Source organism: Sebastes umbrosus, chromosome 11, assembly GCF_015220745.1.
Source record: "Sebastes umbrosus isolate fSebUmb1 chromosome 11, fSebUmb1.pri, whole genome shotgun sequence".
NCBI lineage: Eukaryota > Metazoa > Chordata > Actinopteri > Perciformes > Sebastidae > Sebastes > Sebastes umbrosus.
In genome coordinates, this window is record NC_051279.1 from 6,989,345 (window position 1) to 7,009,855 (window position 20,511).

The following is a 20,511-nucleotide window of genomic DNA, read 5'->3' on the forward strand; positions in this document are numbered from 1 at the left end:
TGTGGAAATAGACTGTGCCTCCCTGCTGATGCAGCAGTAAACTCTACTGATGGTCTAAATGCTGTTTCAGAGGCCTTTACACTACGGCAGAGGTTTTCAAAGTGTGAGACGGGCCTCCCCAGGGGGGTTTCAAACAGTTTCAGGGGAGGCTCAGTGAATGGAAGTGAAAAAACATGATATTAGTTATCAAAAGAACATCACATAGAATAGCCTAAATGCTTGCTATCTATTTAAGATTTGCTTAAATAAACTACCGTATCTCAAGAACTATCTTTTTAAGATTTGCTTAAATAGATAGTTCAGAGATTTAGGGAAACTTTTGCTGTATTTCCCGCTTTCCCAGAGTCTGAAACTAATAAATGCCTCAGGACAGACTTTTTTTTAATGTATTTGGTGTAGTCTGAGGCAATATTAAGCTATCTTGGCTCAATTGCTGAGTGTCTATGGGATTAAATAACATAATCATGATCTCATAGGCATCCAGGAATTGAGCGAAACTAAGCAAGTAAATGAATTGGCACAATCTATCAATGACTTAGGTGAAAAATGTTGACACGGTATGCCTCACCGAACCTGATGAGAGTAATATCTTCTGAATAAAATGCTCAATTGGCATTTTGTCAGACTCAAAAAATACTGAACACTACCCCAAAGTACTGTCCGAATTCAGCTTTAAAATCTCTATATAATTGAATCTTGCTGCATTAAAGCTTCATTTTCTGTAGTTCTGGATTCAGCTGTAATATTACCTGTTGTTCTTCTGCCTATACTCTGGTCTTGTTGCTATATTACTCAGGTATTTATTGTATAACCAGCTATGTAATAAAATGCTGTAGTGTTTTCTGAAGTTGCAGCAGACTCAGTGATCCATCATCTCTGCTGCTGGAGCTCTCCACACTGACACCTGAGGACCTAAAGGTGCTGCTGCCGCCCTCTCTGAGGTCACGGAGGTGCAGTGTGCAGCAGGAGAACAGTGACCTCTACTGGTAGGCCATGAAAGGGATGTGTGATTATATATGTGTGTGTGTGTATACAAGCCCGTAAGTACAGCTACTGTACAGCTACTGTAATGCAGTGATTTAAAAAAAACAACTAATGTTTTACATGCTCGAATCGTGACGTGCTTTTCATGTTCAAACTAAAATATATACTTCAACTTCTCATTTACCACCACTGTATGTAAATACAAAAAACAGCTCACTGCTTCTGTTGGAAATCAACATCATGATACAAGGTGCTCATGAACCAAACTCGATGGAAGTTTGGAGATAATTTAGTGAAGTTAAGGAGTTGTGAAATCGTCTTAACTCAAATGTAAGACTAGTTGTCGACTTGTTTAGGCATTTACACCACTGAAGTACAATATCATAATCTGGCTTTAAGTCTTTAATTATTTTTCCTTTATCTTGAAACAGCCATGCATAATCTTTTGTTTGTGTAATTTTTACAGGATAGCCGGGTCATGGTTGGATTAAATCTTTATCTGAGAGCATGTATTTATTGATCTACTATTTCTAATGTTGATTTAAAAGAGACAATCCACTTTACATTTATTGCACCAGATAAGTTGGTAAGTATTAACAGCAAAATGTACTTAAAGTTAAAGCACTTGTTAAAGCATGTTGTTATTATATACAGTATCAGTTATATTATTGGAATATTATTACTGATGCTTTCACATGTAAGTATTTTAATGTTAAAGCTGATGGAGGTTGAGCACATTTTAACTGCTGTGTACTCATATTTTATAAATTGATCACATATTTTGTTTGTAAAATATTAATCTGTAAAGTAACTCCAGCTGTCAGAATAATGTAATTGAGTAAAAAGTACAATATTTCCCTGTGAAATTTAGCGAAGTAGAAGTATAAAGTAGCATAACATCTAAATATTCAAGTTAAGTAAAAGTACCTCAAAATTGTACTTAAGTACATGACTTGAGTAAATGTACTTAGTTACTTTGCACCAGTGAGATAATAGAAATCCAAAATCCAGCTCCAGACGGCTGTGAAGAGCTACAGAAAGTTCTTTTACTGTTTGTTTTATAATTGTTTTACTTGCTGCTCTGATTGATCTGAAATTCCTCTCCCCCCTCAGTTTACATCCCAGATTATTTTCTACTGAAGGCAAGTTTTGAAATCCAGAACTGTTTGCTTGACATTTATCTGCCTGCAAATAAATAGCGTGTCTCCTCAGCAGCTCTGGAGTCAAGGGTTATTGCTGCTCGGTGTCAGTCATATTTAGCTCTTGCCCAATAGGAATCCGGTGACCTCTGCATATTTTGCACTCGGCGGGGTCACCGGCTGCGCCTCCGGGGAACCGTTCTGCTCTCCGTCTCCTCTCACGCTGGGAAGTGGAGTTCCCAAGCATTTCCCCCCCGACTGTGATCTAGAACAATCCCATGTCGTCGCCCAATCAGGAGACTGGACATCGTGACGCATGGCCGGGACAATAGGAGGATACAGGGGCACACTGTATGGGTGCAAACACCCCCACTTTGTCATGACGACAGGGTTAGATAGGTTGTTATACAGCGTAGTGTCGATATCCTGAATTTAAGCCAGCTGTTATGAATGATGACCCAAATATGGAGCTCTAACCCTGATAATATGTAAAATGTGTTGCCTGTGGATCAGATCCACGGAGAGTCACGCTATGAACTGACCAGAGCCGAGCGTCTCTGTTGCCAGTGTGTCGTGACATCTGTTGAAATCATAGCAGGACCCTGGCCCGCCCTGTTTGCAGTTGCCGCGGCGACGGGTCAGTGTGCAGGAGGCAGAGCAGGGTTTGGTCCAAGCTCGCTGGGACTGAAGAGGAGGCGGCGGTTTGGACGGGATGGACCGTATTCAGTTCCAGGGCTTTCCAGAACCTCCCGGGGGCTTCATTAAAACAAAAGGAGGAGGAGGAGGAGGAGGAGGTGGGACTTCCTGTTGGAACGTTTCAGACCAAGCGTGACCCCATAGGAACTGCAACTTTTAATGTGGACAGAAGGTCTACAGTCACACTGCAGTAATATCATGTGTATCTATTACAGACGTTCTCCATCATGCAGCAGTGCTGTAACAGCCTGTCTCGTCTATTCTGAGCAATTTAGTGCAACTCGAACCGGCTGCCAGATTAGCTTCTACTTAAGTAACCCGTGACCATTACCGACCTCTACTGGTGACCAGTGGGAACTGCAAAAACATCCCATCAGCTGTCCCATTAGCTGGCAGATTTCCATCCAAATGAAGCACACATTTTAACAGAAATTCTAGAAAATCGTCTAAATAATATGCGAATTGGTGCACATTTCCATCCACTACTGTTGTGTGAATATTAGGAGTTAGTACATTGAGATAAACAGCTGGTGGCGGTTAAAGCGGCAGTAGGCAGTATATTTTTGGCATCATTGGGCAAAAATTCCATAATAACCTTTCAGCATATTGTAATTCAAGTGTTCTGAGAGATAACTAGACTTCTGCACCTCCTCATGGCTCTGTTTTCAGGCTTTAGAAAATCTAGCCCGTGACGGGAGACTTTGACCAATCACAGGTCATTTCAGAGAGAGATATCGTTCCTATTGGCTGTGCTCCGGTCATGTGACCAGTACTTGGCGTTCCTTCACCAGATTTCACAATGGTGTCGGCGTCACAAACGTTCTCATTTTACAGCTAAACCGTGCACTACAAGATGATTCTGAAAACATTTGAAGCGAGTAACAGACATTAATGTAACATAATATTGATTCATATTTGATCAGCGCTGCCTAGTTTGACCGTTTGGTCGGAGTTTGCGAGTGATTGACAGCCGGCTCTCATAGACGGCAGCTGGACAACAGACCTCAGATCAGCTCTTACTGCTTGTTTTCCTGCGGTGTGTGAAATCTTGCAGATGCCGTTAGGAGCACCGGAGGACACAGAGGCACATGATTTTTTTCAGGTTACCTGTCTCATGTGCTGTCACGATATAGCGACCGTTTCATAAAAAATAACTTTTTTTAATCATATTTGCTACAATCTCGCCAACTTGAGCTTTAATATAATTTAAATGTTTGAGTTATGTTAAAATATAGTATATGAGTGTAGCTTGTTTAGCTAACTCAGGTTTGTTTAGGCGCAAATTTAAAATGTGCATGCAAACAGGTGGTTGGAAACCCTCCTGTTCAGACGTGAATAAAGCCTTCTCATCCATTTCGATGAGAAATTATTGAGATATTTTTAGAGATTTTAGAAATTTATTTTTCCATTAAAGAGAAACTGTGGCTTAAATATAAGTTTGTTTTCAGACATGCATGCTTGAATGGCAGATGTCAAGGTTTCACTTACTAACAAATTGGTAAACCCACTCATGTGCTCTGTGCTTGATTGATTGGATTCCACGCTTCCTGTTTGTTTGCCACTTTGGGGCAGTGGAGCATGCCAGAAAACACAATACTGGCTTGTTATCACCTTATGAAGTGAGCAAGTTAGCTGAAAGGTGCTAAAACGCTCCGTAGAGCTGAGAAGAACTGTGTGGATTCTCTTGATTTTCAGTGTGACGTGTTTATTTTAGCTGGTTAAATGGCTGCAATTAAACGTTTCTGGTGCTTTTGGACAACCAAAAACCTATTTTTTGATGTCACAGTGACATTAGTTTGCTACAGTATGTGCTCATTTTTCTACAATCTACGGTTGCAACAGTATTTGTAGCACTATTGAGCATGACAACTTGATAATGAATAGCTTGTTGATGCTGCTTTGTTCCAAAACAGAGAGGAGGCCAGAAAGCGAGAGCCAGAAACATCAACACGGAAAAGTAATCCATGAGTCATTGGAGATGATAAACAATCGACTCGCTACTCATATTTTGTGACAGAAAATTTTACTTTTAGTGCTGCACAAAAGCTGCATTCAGGAGTGATCACAAAAAATGGCCCTGAATTAAGACACAAAGCGTGAAAAATAGAACAACACCTGGGATCTGACAGTTGCATTAGTGCAGTTCTTTATCCAGCAGGAAACAATAGGGATGTTGACAGTCTGAAGCAACAGACTCAATCAGGAACCAGTGTGTGACGACAGTCAATTGGACCAGAGATAGTTTTCCATAAAGTTGATTTACATTTAGATTTTTAGGTGTTGAAGATGACACTCTGTACAAAGAACACACAGATCATGTTTGTGAGCAGAGAATAATCCCAGAAACGATCAAATCAAATAAGAGATAAAGAAAGGTAATGCTTTCACTGACATCCAGAGATCATGATAGGAATCATAATTTATATTCATGATACTGAATTTTAGCTACAAAACTGTCAGATTACACCACATAGGGAATAATTCTCTGATGTCCCAATGTAAAGGTTAGATTTACTTATTAAATACACAAGTAAGGAAACCAAATTGAAAAAGAAATCAGCTGTAAAATCATCATGTTTTCAAGAAAATGTTGCAACTTTGGATAAAGAATACAATAATGTTGAACAGAAATTTGTGTTAATGTGATTTTGGCTTTGTCATCAATGTTCTGTGAGCTGAATAAATAAACTCTAAATAAGCAAACTGTCTTGTTTAAATTTCACTTTGTTGTTTTTGCTGCAAATTTCACAACTATTTGCCAAGTGTACAAACAACAGCTGCGTTTGTTTATTTTTTATTGTTCATCAATTAAAGAACTTTCTGGGCAATTTGTCCAAAACTCCACAAACACGAAAGACACTGAAAATACAGAGAAGAGTTAAACGCTGCATGTTGGTGCACATGGCCTCAGATATAATATTGTCTTATCCTCAGCAGGCGTACGCCCGTGGGGGGGATTATGCGTTCAGTTGTGTGTGTGTCTTTCTGTCCACGGCTAATCTGGCATACTACTGCACCCATCAGCCTGATACTTTTGGTGCACATTTATGACTGTATGCTCAAGGACCTCTCATGGTTGCGGTGATTCACAACTTTTGAAAAAGATATTTTATTGACTGTTTTATACCGTCATTGACTGCTGACTCACTCCTCTTAACGGGCCGGTATGGACCGCATTTGATTGAACAGCTGCTTCAGAAGCAAAAGGCATTTCCGGCAATCAGCCAGGCTAACTAACTACTTATTCTGTTGAAGGTCACATTGACCTTTTTCGTGGCTCAAGATCTGACATCTATAGAAAAGTTTAGTGTCATTTTGAACCGGAACATCTGCAGATTAATACTCAATATTTTATAATCTACTAAAGTTAGGCATGATACGAGATGAATACATTCCTGTTTTTGTTATCTTCGCCGCCATCATGTCTTTATTAACCATAAACTTTTTTTGCTTTTCGTTGCTTTTGAACGTGCATTTGTCCCCTCACATGCTCTTTTGTTTTACAAGAGGGAATAAACATTTCAGAAAGGGGAGTTTTTTGGACGGCTTTTCATCTTGTCCACTAACAAAAACTGCAGTGTGCAGACAGCCAAAGGTTCACAGACAACAGTGAAACTTTGTTCTTGTTTTGACCGATCCGCAGTGAGCCTGGTATGTGCAACTTTTTAAATGTTTTTTTTTAAATAGGACTTCTTTCAAAGCCGACATTTAGACTTAACAACATTAACAATGGCTACGTTATAATTTAAGTTTCCCAGTGAGCCAGCATGCACAATACCCAGACAACCAGTCACTCATTTTATTATTCACACCTGCGCTTTCCTCAAAATGTCCTATGTGAGCAGATAATATACTCAAGTTATAACCATTTACTGAAAACAGCATCATATACGATGCTTGTAGGTCATAATGTAGATTGCATTTATATTCTAAATTAATGATTTCTTGTTAACATGAGATGAGTTATTATGTGAGAAGTGGACCTTTAGTTGAGATTACTTTTGTCGTGCTTATTTGGTTGTACTGCAAAATAGCCAATTTTATTGTTTAAATAATGCTTTTAGAAAAAACATGCATTTGTGTCTGTAACTTGAATTACTAAATTATTATTGATCATTACATTATTTTTTATCATCATTCTTGTTAATAAGTTAACACAGTGACATCACTGAAAATAAGTCAGACAGAGCAGGAAACCTGAGCGGTCAGACGTCTTATATAAAAGTTAAAACTTAGTTTGTTTCTTGCCCTACCGGACTTTGTTGCCAAAACTATGAAAATAAGACCCAGTTTGTGATAAACCAAAATCATCCTTTAAGACAATCCTATTGCTAATCCTAATTAGTATTAAAAAAAGTGCAGACATTAGTGTAAATACTGTAACGATGTTCTGTGATCACACAGCTCCATTTTCCTTCTTAATGGAGTGTGTTACACAACCGGGCCGTGTTTATCCTCCAACTGATTGATCCTCTATAAGGCGCTGATTACAACCGACTAATTACACAACGCTGAGGGGGAGGCAGAACACACACACATTCCTATATTGCCAACAGTGGACTATCACGCTACTCCAACCAAGTGTGGACCCACACACACACACACACACACACTTGTAGGAACACACACAACTAAGAGGAACACAGAGGACACACAAGGACACATACAGTGGTGGAAGAAACTTTTAAAAGACACTCTGTATAAATACTATAAGTAAAAGTCTTACATTAAAGATGTCACTTAAGTGAAAGTACAAAAGTATTAAAGGAAGAGTGTGTAGCATTTCAGGGGATCTATTAGCATATAATATTCATAACAATGTTTTCATTAGTGTATAATCACCTGAAACTAAGAATCATTGTGTTTTCGTTAGCTTGGAATAAGCCCTTCATATCTACATAGGGAGCGGGTCCTCTTCACGTAGTCCGCCATGTTTCTACAGTAGCCCAGAACGGACAAACCAAACACTGGTTCTATTGAGAGCCTTTCACATTTTTATGTTACCTGAAGGCCACCGTAGTTCTCCAACATGATTGTGAAACGACTGTAACGTGAGCCATAGAGTGCAAAACCGAGGTACCGCCAGCCACCGTCTGACTTCAGTTGCTCCTAAAGTAGTGTTATTATGGTATTGATGGCCTCTGAGCGAGGCGGATGGCGTTATCATGGTTTTGCACGTTACCGCAGTCTTGGAAAGGGAGGAGTCAGCGGAGGGGTACTCAGTTGGTTGCAATCTGCAACCACACCACTAGATGCGGCAAAATCCCACACACTGTCCCTTTAACAGCAAAAATGTACTTAAAATATTAAAGTACTTTTTGTCAGAAAGGTCCCTTTCAGGGAGTTATAATATTATAGGCTTATCATATTATTGGAATATTATCATGATGCTTCAATACAAACAGTATTTTAATGTTACAGCTGCTGGAGGTAGAGCACATTTTAACTACTTAATATACTAGCGGATAGTTTTATTTATAGCAAAATATCATATTTTATAGATTCTTCATATGATTTGTTTGTAAAAACCTCAATATGTTAAGTAACCAAAGCTGTCAGATAAATGTAGTGAAGTAAATAGTACAATATTTCCCTCTGAAATGTGGTAAAAGTCGCTCAAATACAGTACTTGAGTAAATGTTCCTACGACTCTCCACCACTGGACACATGCATGCACAAACACACATTTGTGCACACATGTACATAAATGAAAATGCATTAATAACACATATATAATGTATATGCTTAACACACAAGAACACATTTACATACTGTGCACACACAGTATAGACACACACACACTTAGGCGTGGGTATAAATACAGAGATTCCCTGCCTTGTTCTCACACCCACACAAACACTAACACACATTCCTGGATTCCAGCTCGTGTCGGGTGTGTTTACATGCCGCCATCACTTCGTGGTCTGGCGTGAGGCATCGAAAGTGATCAGAAACCGGACCAACAAAAGGCCCGGGCCAAGCCGGAGAGTAAATAAGTAATAAATCTATCCCACATCAGCGGAACGTTTCACTGTAAACACGCTCTTTAAAAAACGAGCACGTTGTGGCGTCCCGTGTGGATGGGAAGATGGCCGACATTCCTGCCGCTCTCCACAAGAAAGAGCGGCGATAGAAAAAGAGCTGCGAGTTTACGGGGTTTTGGCCGGTTTCTCTCAGAGCATCTGGTGTCTTTAATCACAACAAAGCACAATTAGTCAACGTCAGAGAGACGGAGAGGAGGCAGAGACGGAGGGTTTGTGTGGGACTTACAACGTGTGAGAGAGACGGAGAGAGGAAGAGCGAGTGTTTGTATCCTGCTGAAAATGTGTTTCCCTTGGGCCATGAACAATGAAATTCTAATGAGAGTAAATGACGAGTACATTAATATACAGAACACTGTTGACTGACAGCTTTCTGACAGAATCAACGGATGTGGTTTATAATAAAAAGATCAGAAACATTGTGTTGTGAAGAAGTAACAGTCACTTTAATCAGTCTGTGAAATGCTTTAAAAAAAAATGTTTTTATTTGTCTTCATCACGTTGGAATCAGCCGGAGGAAGCATGTTTTAGGGGAAACACATTTTTGGAAAACCAATGGACCTTGCCTGCATTATTCTCCTTTTTCTTTTATATATATATATATTATATATAATATATTCAATGTATATAAAAAAAATCTGGCATGTACTGCTGTATTAGCCAAAAGTTAATATTCAAACCCAACAGACACGGAGCAACATTAGCATTTTATTTATTTATTCACACATTCACTCCTTTTAGCTCTGTTTTTGGTCTCCACCAGCTCCTGAGGAAAATATCTGTCTCTTTATACTTCTAATTGTGTCTGACTGCTGTTTGGTGCTGTGCAGGTAGTTTAGTGAGTTTTCCTTTTTAGCTGAAAACAGCGGCCTATATGCGGACCAGGAAATCAAAACAATTACCTTTTTTTGCCCCTATTTTTTGCTCTTAATCCGAAAAAGACAATATTCCTACAAAGCTGTTTACATGGCTGATGAAAATTAATATTCCACTAATATGCCCGTTTACATGCATACTCCGATTAACGTAAAACACCCCATGTGCATATACGAAAACCTGTTGATATCCAAGTCTTTCATAATGTTTAAAAGTAGTTGTGTTTTTCCTCCCTCCTTTCTTTTGGGCATGCGTCTGTAGTGGGCAACTGTCGGCTAGTTGGTTTGTGTACAACGCACAGAGGTGGACGTAAACATGCAAGAGGTCGTCTGTCGCAAACTGTGGTCAAAACCCCAATTGATACGCATATTCTGAATGTGCCATATACATGTCTAAAGAATGATCCTAAAACCTGAATAATAATATATACAAATTAGAATAATCTAATAAAAAAAAATTCTTTTTAGTGACCTTGAAGTCACCACTGTATTCATGGCGTAGTTTCAGATATACAGTTATCGTGTTTAGGTTTTTGCTATCGTCGCTTTTTAAAAGCATCTTACAACTCACTTGTTTTTATTTTTTTTTTATAACTTTAACACTCTTATTTAATTTTATAATATAATGTCTTGTTCATCTCCTAATTTTTCTCTCTTTATTTCCCTTCGTCAAGCACTCTGCAACGACCGTTTTGAAAAATTGCTTCATAACTGAAGTTTACTACTTCAGTCAGTCAGATAACAAATAAATGTTGCCTCTGTGTGTCCCCCCAGCAGACTCAAGAGGTCACCCATAAGCATAGCGATCATTTTACTGGTCAACATCAGGTCCATTTAATAGCGATGGAAAGAAGCTGAGATTTCTGTGGGAGTTTGAAACTGATCCATCTCTCCCTTGTAAAAGTTGCGCACTTAACTGGACGCATGCAAGGAGGTGAAATTGATCGTAGCAGAGTGGGTGTGAAATATATGCACGGCTAGAGGCCACCTGGAGGTGTGTGTGTGTGCGCGTGTATGAAAATGTGTGTGACATCCAAGACACCGTGCAGGTCCCACGCACCACCGAGGAGCAATAACCCCAATAACTTCTACGGCTCAAATTAGCGGTGCTTTTTAAAAAAGAGGCCTCCCACGCAGCTATCACCACGTTCACCACCGAAGACCCTAATTATCCAGAGCCCCGGGTTCACTCCAAAGACTGAAGCTCATATGTCATCGGCAGACAGGCGGCCACGCCTCCCTCTTAAGAATGGGAACGCTATCATAAAAGGCCTTGATGACATAAAACAAAGCGATTGGATTTGACATAGGAGGAGATTTGAGCTCATTTGGGGTTTCTCAAAAAAAGGGGACCCGGTTCTGAATTGATCCCGTGCTTTACGGCCTGCTTCCCCCTCTGCGCTAGGTCGCTGGATTTATTCCTGCGTCTGCACAGCAGGACATAAATCATCCTCGGACTCTCTTTCTTCTGCTCCTTCTTTCTTTTTCTGCCCCCCCTCTTCCCTCTCTCTCTCTCCCTCTGAGGCGAGGGATGTGGCTGTCTGCAGGACAGAGTCCGGCTCTCTCCCCTCCGGAAGAATTAGGCCCGCAGACATTACCACATTGTATTTTGCGGTACATAGTTTTTCAAAAGGGGGAACCAGTCCTGGCTCCACCACAGTCCCACTCCTGCGGGCCCCTCGGGCCTCTTTCCTTCACTCTCTAATTAGATTAGCCGGGTCCCCAATCTGGCAACCCAGGCCTCCAATCTGGCAACATGGCTACCTTTTGCGGCAGCACAATATCTGGTCTTAAGAGGAGGAAATGACCTAAATGTTGGTCAGTATGGTATTCTGTTACGCTCAATGGTGTGCTGACAAAACGACTTGGGTAATGAAGACGTTTGAGGCGAAGGAGAAAGAAGGGAAAAGAAAATTTACAGCCGGGCTCTATGAAAAGTGCTGGGCCAACCGAAGGCTTGTGGTCGGGTCCGCCATTTTGGGAGGAGAGCTGGCAGCCGAGGGAGCCATCGCAGGTCGGGTCAGTTCCAAAACAGCCAATTAGCCGCTCTGGGGCTGTTGCATATCAATAAATATCACCCGAGCATGTCGCTACTTGGAGGCCTATATGGTTAATTTGCAATAAAAAAGCTAAAGTGGATCTTTCAGTCAGGATGAATTGCTGAAGTCGCTGAAATATCACCGGCCACTTTTCTGTCTCTCTCTCCTGTCTACTCTTGTACAAGTGTTTCAGCATCTTCAAGTGTCTCAGCAGAAGGCTGTAAAATATCACAGGAAGTCGTCAAGCCGACCGATGAAGGCCAATTCAAAGCCAAAGTTTTGAACCGTTTAGGAGCCTGAGAGTCTTACAGGACATTGTATTTCTGTCAGTACGAATGCTTAACTGACTGCCAAAGAGACGATTAAGAAATATAAAGAAAACACAAAGTCAGCCTGTGCATAAAAAAGAAAGAAAAAAAAGGCGTTAAAACTGAACGAGGACGGTCAAACGGTACAGAAACTTCCCGCAGCGAAACACATGTGCAGACAAGAGTAATCCAGCCGTGCACTAAATTCCACAGCCAGCCATCTAGATGGGACGTGACAGTATAAAACAGAGGAGGACGTCTGGAGATTTCACTGACAGGAAGTGAGCGCTGTGAATGATTCGCCCTCATAAATCATTTTTTTGCGGGGAAAGACGCAGGGAGCTTCCAGAACCCGGAGTCTTTTTCATGCACAACTGATGAGTTGATCCCTCAAAGGGTGCTGCTGAGAGCGCTGGTGTGTGTGTGTGTGTGCGTGTCTGTGTGTGTGTGTGTGTGTGCAACGCAGCTCCCACGCCACAACACAAATCAAGATGTTATGGCAGGTCGTGATGACTAACTTGCTGTTGTTGTGTTTGAGGTTTTCGCTGCGGAGAAAATAGTTACAATGCTTCACCGTGGCCCCCGAGGGAGCAGAGGCTCGGGCCTGCTGAGGGGGGAGAGTCCTGAGTCAGGGAGACATGTTCATGGGAAAGATCAACTGGGGATTTGTCTCTACGGTGTACTTAGTCTGCGAATGTGTGTGTGTGTGTGGCAACCTATATTCACAGTAATTCAGACAAATTTGTTTTGGCATTCACATTCACACTGAGCTTCCGTTTTCTTGATCTTTCCGAAAAAGTCTCTCTCTGAAGAAGTTGGTCTCATGTTGAGTTTTTTTAAAACACTGATGACTCGTATGAATGACACAACAATTTGGAAGTAATTTTGCGTGCAATAACAATGCCTTTGTTGCTTTTGGCTAGTTATTTGATGCCATGTATTCTGTACGTGCGTCTGTGTGAATATGCTACACTCAGAGTTAGTGAGAATAAAAAGTGAGAAAGACACAGGACAAACAAGAAGACTTTCAACCAGAAGACCGGTGTTCGTGTCCCAAAGTGTTTTCGAGATTTTTGAAGTTATGTTAGTGATGTGTTTTCAATACTTACTGTATATTGTTGTTTACGAACATATTTTACTTAGTTTACGTACTTATTCTAAGCCAAACCATGATGTTTTTCCTAAACTTACCTAAGTGGTTTTGTTGCCTAAACCTAACTGCAGCTGTTATCGTATTTGTTTTGCCTAAAAATAACCGTGACCGTTTCACTGTAATGTTAATGACGCCAAAAGCTGTTTCCCAAAACTAACCCTGTGGCATGAAATGACACATGAAAAGCCTAAAATGCGTATTCATGATGCGTGGAATGTCCTGAAAATGTCGTGCTATTTATACGCCTTCCATGAGATCAGGTTGGATATGATTGTCAACCTTCACAGTCAAGTTCTCTCATGGCGGTGGTGGTGACTGGATCAGTGACATCTTTTGATGTCACTTCTCAAAAGCTTTTTATTAAATCTAGTACACTGTTTTATTTACAATATGTCTTATATGTTTTACTGGCTCCACCAAGGAGGTTGTGTTTTCAGTTTGGTTTGTTAGTCAGCAGGATTACAGAAAAACTACTGGCCCAATTTTCATGAAACGTTAACGTTGCGAGATATAGGCCATGGCTTTGGCGGACTGCTGCGATTGTTGTGTATTTTATTTTTGTACTGTTTTAATTGTCGTTGGTTGTACTGATTAAACAAACCAGATACGTGCTAATTAGTGATATTTAGGGGTAATGGGTAAGTGTGTTTTCAAACTTTCGACAGGAGAGCTGTTTCCTCCGGCTTTCAGTATGTAAAGAGTAAGAACACCCTCGAATTCTACTACGACCCCACTGTGTGAGAGGACGTTAGTTAAGTTTAGGTCTGAATATCTAGTGAACAAAACAGAAAAACGCAACAAACCTACTTGATTAGGTTTAGTAAAAAAAGAACATCATGGTTTGGCTTAAAATTAAGTTTTTTTAAGTTACGGACATAAATAAAAATAAGTGAACGTTGACTTTTGGTTTCATACGGGACACAAACAGCTGTCTCCTGGGTGACAGTACTGTGTTTGGGACTTTTACGGACTATCATTTCAAACGTATTTGTGATACGTCAAAAACAAATGTAATCCACGACAAAATGTTTCCCTCGAAACCTAATTCACAATGCAGTTTTGTTATATGGGAACATCATTTTCAGGAGAAAGGACCATAGAACCAGATGTCTCATAACCCACGGTTCAGTGCTTCATGTCACCGACAGTGAATTCAGCCAAATAAAGGGAGGAGGACTGAAATGCAGAAAAACACAGACTAGACATGCAGGTAGGATGTTGGGAAATGGTCAGGAAAAGGCTAAAAGGGTGGCAACAGGTACAGGTGGCTGGATTCAAAGGCTACAAAATAACAACATCGACAAGCTGGCAATGTGGAAATGTGCTGGTAAGAAACTAATGAGGGAAATGGAGAACAGGTGAGCAGGTGGACGGGGAAGGCATTACTGCAGCAGTAGCTGGGTGTCAGAGTCAGGTGATGACTGGGACAGGTGGAAATGTCTGAGGGCATCTGGTGGACAGGTAGAGAAATATGGCTGAGGGGAAGAATGGGTTACAGATTCTCGAAACAGACAAAGGCTCTAATGGAGACTGAAACATATTGGATGCCACAATCAGTTACTATAGTAGAAAAACAACAAGCTTTAATGACTGTTTACATGCACACTAATATTTCACTATTATCCTGAATATGACAAAGAATTTGATACGGGTTATGTAAACAGCATATCTGTTTTTATTATTTTTCTGAATTAACCCGTATTCTGAATGGAGCATTTTCCGATCAAGACATGTTGGATATACCGATATTCAGGATTTAGGAGTATTCTTTGGACATGTATACGGCACATTCAGAATATGCCTGTTTACAGCCAGCTCTGTGTGTTGTACACAAACCGACTAGCCGACTGTTTGCAGAGATGCATGCTCAAAAGAAAAGCCCACATTCTGGTCGGAAGGAGAAACACACCTACTTTTAAGACTTGGATATCAACAGGTTTTTGGATATTTTTTAGAAGGTGGTTGAAGGAATGAAAGAGGGAGGTTGTGTGTGCACGGTCGAAGTCCTCCACAGAGAGTATGCATGGCTGCATGTAAACGGGAATATCCTTTTTAATTAGCCTTGTAAACAGTTTTGTAGGAATATCGTCTTTTTCGGAATAAGGGCAAAAAACTGAATATGTTGTGCATGTAAATGTAGTTAGTGTTTGGAAAACTAAAAAGAACACAAATAAAAGGGTTGGAGATCCCAGCCAAAAAGAACAAAAGATAGGGAAGTCACTGAGCCAGCCATGCAGTGGGCCGTTGCACCCAGCTCATCCCCCTAAACTACCTACAGAGTAATCTCACGAAACCAAACCAAACGCGATAACTGAACTACCGGTGATCTCCGGCCCAAACTAAAGTATTAATAACCCAACACTCTAAGCCACGCTGGGGAGAAAACAAAGGAGAAAGAAGTCCACAAAAACTGTGCTGCCAGCTGGCTGGCCTGTGTGTCTCTGCCACACTCTGCTCCTCCTACGCTCCTTCTCCTTCTCTCTTATGAGTCATTGATTTCAGGTACTACGCTCCTACAGGAGGAGGCAGGTAGAGGGGAGGGAGGGCACCAGAAAGAGAGAGAGAAACACACAGTTAGTTCTTTTTTTGACACAAAAAGATAAAACATTTGTGTCCAAACAATACACAAAAAAATATATAATATACACAATAAACCCATTCGCAAAAATAAAGAAATATAAAATATGATTAACACCACAGAATCCCATCAGTCAGTCTAAAGATACTTGCTGGTGCTCCAATAATGCAAAGCAAGCATGTAACATAACTAGAATTATTTTATCAGTGTCAACAAACTAGTGTTGTAGTACTCAAGATCGGTCTTTTTGAAGGTCTTGGTCTCGCGAACAAAGAGGACTTTGGATTTTATTTCCAGACCGGTGATCGGATATCAATAAATCGCCTGTTTATTGTCTGATTTATTTGTTAACATCGTTGATTGATATGATTGCTCATAGAAAACAAATGAAAATTCCCGCACATAAAATTCACCTCAATGAAATGACGGCCTGGTCTGGTCTTGGTCTAGACTTGGACTCAACCCCCCAAAGTCTTGGTCTTGTCTTGGTCTCGATACACTCTGGTCTTGGTGATGATTTGGTCTCGGTTGAGGTGGTCTTGGCTACAACACTGCCACAAACCGTGTTCAATACGGCACATGCAGGACCTCACGTAATAGAATAAGAATAAACACAACAGAGGCAGACACCGTGACACTCCCGCTCTAGTGAAGTAACAATGCAAGAAAAAAACAGATAAATAAAAATATAAATTAATAGATATCACTAGGTCTCAAAACTATTGACTATAACTAATAGATCGACTCCCCTGCTCTCAATCTTTTTTGAAAGTAAATACTTCTACTGTTGTTGTGCTTAAAGCTGCAGTGGGGAGAAATGGAGCAAATATGATAAAAAACCTAATTTTTATAAAACGATAACTATATCCTGACAGTAGTGCATGAGACAGGTAATCTGAAAAAAAAAATCATGTGCCTCTGTGTCCTCCGGTGCTCCTAATGGCATCTGCAAGATTTCACAGACCGGAGGAAAACAACCAATCAGAGCCGAGCTGGAGCTTTGCCGTCTCTGAGCAGCTGTCAATCACTCGCGAGATACAAACAATCAAACTAGGCAGCGTTGAGCAAACATTAATCAATATTCTGTCACTGCATATGTCTCGCCTCAAATGTTTTCAGAATCATCTTGTAGTGTACTGTTTAGCTGTAAAATGAGAAAATTTGTGACCCGGCAGCCATGTTAAGATCAGTTGAGGAAATACCAAGCCCCGCCCACCAGCCGGAGCACAGCCAATAGGAACGCTCTCTCTCTGAAATGACCTTTGATTGGCCAAAGTCTCCCGTCACGGGCTACATTCTCTAAAGCCTGGAGGTGCAGAAGTCTAGTTTTCTCTCAGAACACTTGAATTACAATATGCTGAAAGGTTATTATGGAATTTTTGCCCAATGATGCCAGAAAACATTCTGCCTACTGCAGGTTTAACTGTTGACAACATTAGACTGTCCACCAGTGATTGCTAATTAGACATTTATTAATATGGAAGCGCTGTAGATCATTACTGTACAGACTGGAGCAGCAGTGTATGTGTGTGTGTGTTAACATGTGTGCGTCTCACTGTTTGTGTGGGTGTAATGGATGGACGTCCTGTCTCGCCCGCTGGAGGTGGGCTTTGATTGATGGCCGCCGGAGGAGTGGAGGAGCCAGGATGGATGCAGAGAGGAGACGCCGAGCTCTGCTGCTATTTCATCGTCTGAATCACGAACAGAGCTGCAAAACGCTGCTGGACCGACGGCCAAGTCCACAGCTGCTTCCAACTAACTCCCTCCTCTCTCTCAGGCTCAGCTCAGTTCAATCACATTTACTGGCAACAGGAGAAATATTTCATAATTCAAGATAAGACATCAGTGTTTTTGGACTAAAGTTCATTTTCCTCTTCTATCAGCGAGTGGTTCAGTAGCTGAACGGGGCTTCTTTCTTTCTTTCTTTCTTTCTTTCCATTTTTATGGATTTTCCTTACTTTCATCCTTCGATACTTCTTCCATACTTTTTTCCTTCCTTCATTCTTTCCTTCCAGTGCTCTGCTTCCTTACTTAACTTACTTACCTTCCTTCCTTCCTTCCTTCCTTCCTCCTTCCTTACTCCTTCCTTCCTTCATTCTTTCCTTCCAGTGCTCTGCTTCTTTACCTCACTTACTAACCTTCCTTACAGTTTTTGCTTCCTTCCATCGTTCATTTCTTTATTTGTTTCCTTCCTTGTTTCTTTCTTTCTGTCTGTTGGTCACTTGTTTGATTTCTTTCCTCAACTCTTTCCTTTCTTATTTAATTCCTTCCTTAGTGTCTTCTTTCCATCCCTCCCTTCCATTGTTTTAATCCCTCCTTCCTTTCCTCATGTCTCTCCACAGTTTCTCTTCACATACTGTAAATAAATGTTTTCCACATTCTTTCTTCACTTCAACGCTCCATACTGTCTCATGTTATGTGACATCCTCCATTTATAAAGACTATTACAGCCAAAAGCACAAAGAAGAAAAACTCAAACAGACACACATTCACATCCAGATGAGTCATTCCCTCCTGTTCTCCACCGATGATGGAGCACCCATTAACCCACAGCACCCGGCCGCCTCCAAACACAAATAATCAGCTCTGATGTGCCATCGCGTCCTCCCTCCGCCATAATTGTAGATAATTGTTGGACCTAATTTGGACCAATTCACCCTATTACTAAACTCTCTGTTACATCTAATCCTCTTCTTTGGCACCGGTAATATAGACAAGGTTTGGAACTCTGTCCTGCTGAGTGAAGAGTTCACGAAGATTACAACCACATAAAGCTTCTGATGTTAGACTTTGTATGTAGAGGTGAAAGGTACTTCAAGTACATTATTCAGGTGTATTTTTAAATATCCATTATTTGGTATTGTTATTATAGCATTAAATGTAATGTGGAAGGATGATGAACCTACTGTACAGAATTAAATGTATTTTTAGCCTCTTTTAGCTCATTATTTTGGTTATACTTGCTGTTTTAGGTCTATCTAATTTCCAGCAGCAACAGATAGAAGTTTTTAACAACAAGCTTTGATAAAATCACTATATGCTACCTGTAGCAGCAACAAACAGCAGACAGCAGCCTGGTCCCCTAAAAATGATGTTCCATACCATGAAAAAGCATTTTACGTTTTGAGGGGAACATATTTTCTTCCGGGATACGTTTGTTTTTGACATATGACAAATATGTTTCTAATCATAGTCCACTGAAGTCCTCAGGAGGTTGGTGTGGACGGGTGGGTCAACACAGGACTTTCACCCAGAAGTCAACGTTGACTTACGTTCTGAACTTAAATAACGTAACAAACATACTTATTTTAAACCCAACCATAACGTTTTACTCAACGTAACTAAGGGTTCATTTGTTTGCGTTTTTGTTTTGTTTCAATTTACAACGTAAAAAACTGCGACTGTTTCCCTTGAAACATGAGTGAGAATGCAGTTTAGTAGTATGGGAATGTAATTTTGTAGGAGACAGGGTTGTAGACGGACAAAAGTAGCAACTAGCTGGTGAACATAGTGGAGCATTTAGCAACTAAAGCAAATATTTCCCCTCAGGAGTTGGTGGAGACCAAAAACAGAGCTAAAAGGAGAATGAATAATTTATCATGTGGACACAAACACGACTACAAATGAATGATAATGTTGCTCTGTAACTGCTGGATGTGCAAGTATTGTTTGCTAACTTGTGGAAATAGGTCAGGGCTGTGTTTCTATTATGTTGTTGTGGAGATATGCTGCCCTCTAGTGGCCAAAAATCAATCAATGCAGCTTTAAGTACAGTTTTTAGGTATTTTACTTTGGTTGTTCGTACTTTGTCACTTTCTTCTTCTTACCTTTTCTCCATTACATGTCAGAAGGAAATCCTTTTTACTTTGTACACTTACTTACTTTTGAGTTACTATATATTTTTTACAGTGTGAGACAAAATATTTCTGATTTCTTTCTTTTCTTGTTTTCTTTCTACGTTTTTTCTTTCATTCTTCAACTGATCTGGAAAAATGTTCCCCAAAGTGGACATGAGGTTTTCATTTAAATGTAAAAAGTAACTCCTTTTCAAAATGAACACTTTTACTGTATATTTATGCTGTGAATATTTGTTTACTTTAACTTAAATGCAAGACTTTTAAATGCAATGGAGTATTTTTTCCAGTGTGTTATGCCTTCCTTCACTGAAGGGTTAAAGGGCTTGAGTACTTTCTCTACTACTGTTAGTATAACATCACAGATTACATTAAAACCTATTCTGGATGACTTTCTTCCTTTACTATACTGGTTTATCTGCTCACAGGCAAACCTTTGTTTTAGACTACTGAATGGACCCCTGCCTCTGCAGTGAGCTGCAGCAGATCTTCACAACATTGCCACTCAACACCAGGTTGCTCGCCACACGTGCACAGTTGTGGTTCACCACAGCACCACACCGTGGGCCCCGGGGCCCGGCCGACGCTGCAGCGGGCCGATGAGGCTTCACACTGACTGACTGGCTGGCTGGTCGACGGTCTGAATCTCTTTTTTCAGCAGGTTGTTTCAGATGTAGCTGTCAGCGAGAGTCCTGCTGAGTCTCATTTATAAGGCGAGCCTCAGCTGTGTGTGGACCAGTGACAGCTCAGGAGGGGAGAAATGTGGAATTCATTTGGCCCTCAGGAGCGGTCAACGAGTGGGGGACGGAGGAAATATGTGGGAGTGGGTACGGGGGCCGGAGAT